Genomic DNA, 1,738 nt, shown 5'->3' with positions numbered 1-1,738 from the left:
TCATCGGACAACATGTGTGTTTGTTTGGTGTACTGTTTTAAAACATCGACTTGGATGTAATATATGTTAGCGTTCCTGAAGAACAACTGCAAACTGAAATCATTTGTGGGATAATGTTGCAAACAGATAAAGGTCTAATTTAAGGGTCTAATCTTACATCCATTATATATTAATTCACTCATCTTTGTATTCATTATACTGGGAGAACAGAATTCAATGCCTTTTGTATTTCAATATTGAGTATAGCATCTAATAAAACGCTTCGTTTCAATTAAAGCTGTGTTTTCTTTTAAAATCCTTTTTAGAAAATGTATATTTGAATGTCTTTCAAATTCTTTAATATTTAAAAATATACATGGGAAATCAGGTTTTGTTAGAGAACGGATTATTTGATTCTTTAACTTTATCTGTTTGACAAACTATTTTTAGCATTTTGCACTAGCAATATAACATTTAATCACATTTTTACCATTATACTTTTTAAAGAAAATTAATCTGTGGACCTTAATTTAAGCAAAATGTTGATTCAAGTCACTTGAATGTGATAGTATGACAAAAGTAAAGGGATGTTTTACTATTGAACCACATAATGAAAATAGCATCACAGTGAAGATGTTTTTTTTATGTCAGCATTTCTATCTGGCAGCGTGCAGAATCTCCACAAGGGGGAGGTGTTCGTTGTCAGACCAGGTGTACACATCACAACCTGCACCTACTAAAGGTATGGTCACATCCTGCAAATGTTTTCTCTATTTTCATTTCAGTTCTGTTTGAATCCAGAATGACAGAAAAAAATCAATCACGTGTTTCCGATTTGGCTGTGATTTCCATTTTGGCATGATTAATCTGTTAAGGCTCCCCTACAAAAAACTGCTGTGTGTCTTCATTGGTCCTATACAACTAGACCTCATGGGTTAGAGCCATACTTTTATGTATTCATATTCAACATTTGCTGTCTCTAGCTTTGCTAATGTGAGGCAGTAAACTGTCTTTGCAATGGATTAATGGATTAAAAAAATACATTTGACGTTGTCACCTTACAGGTAAAATATTTAATTGAATAATAACTGACAGAATTGTTGTAGAAACATCTACTTTAGCTGCACTATGTTAATGGTGAAACAGACTTTCATCACCCAGAGGAAATAAATGTGATTATTCTTTAATTTGTCTTGCCTGTAGGTGGCACTGTTTGGACTGTAAATACGGGTCTACAAACGTGTTTGCACTGTCTCTACACAGTTGCTTCCTTTTTGCTGAACTGAAACTCCTTCTCTTATTCAGAACATTCAACTACATTCACTTTTATAACAACTCAAAGCAATTTTCTAATCTTTGACAGCCCGACACGTTTCTGTCAGTTTCCTCACTCTCTTTAAGAACAGAGGAGCTCAGACAAAAAACAAGGAAGATTGAAAGGACTTTTGTGACCATTCTGTTCTGCAGTGACCCAGACAGTCTGTGGGGAATCTGCTCTGAAACTGCTGCTTCAACCCTCTGTCTGTCTGTGTTGCTTTCTCTGGGCTCTTCCCATCAAACACAGTCACTGACAGCTGGCTACCTGAGGCCCTCCACAAATATGACTGTGCAGTTTCACAGTCACCTACAGCCTTAAAATCAGGTACTAAAAGAGAATGGAGTCACTAACTACTCACATTTGCAGTTGGTTTGTTTATATTCCTGAATTAACGTTTCCCTTTATTGACGTCAAGAACAGAAAAAATATATATTTTGCTGA

At 35.3% G+C, this 1,738-nt stretch overlaps 1 protein-coding gene across 1 annotated transcript in view; it reads left to right on the top strand.

Annotated features, from left to right (window-relative positions):
• scamp2 (secretory carrier membrane protein 2) overlaps positions 1 to 276 on the top strand; it is an 11,401-nt gene extending 11,125 nt beyond the window's left edge. Inside the window, exon 9 of the mRNA XM_026311431.1 lies at positions 1 to 276. This exon is cut by the window's left edge and continues 1,852 nt beyond it. The gene's annotated coding sequence lies outside the window, so the exon portion shown is untranslated.
• Positions 277 to 1,738: the final 1,462 nt, after the last annotated feature.

This window comes from Mastacembelus armatus, chromosome 6 (assembly GCF_900324485.2).
Source record: "Mastacembelus armatus chromosome 6, fMasArm1.2, whole genome shotgun sequence".
Lineage (NCBI taxonomy): Eukaryota > Metazoa > Chordata > Actinopteri > Synbranchiformes > Mastacembelidae > Mastacembelus > Mastacembelus armatus.
The sequence above is the reverse complement of the archived record's forward strand: the minus strand, read 5'-3'. Positions and strand labels throughout refer to the sequence as shown.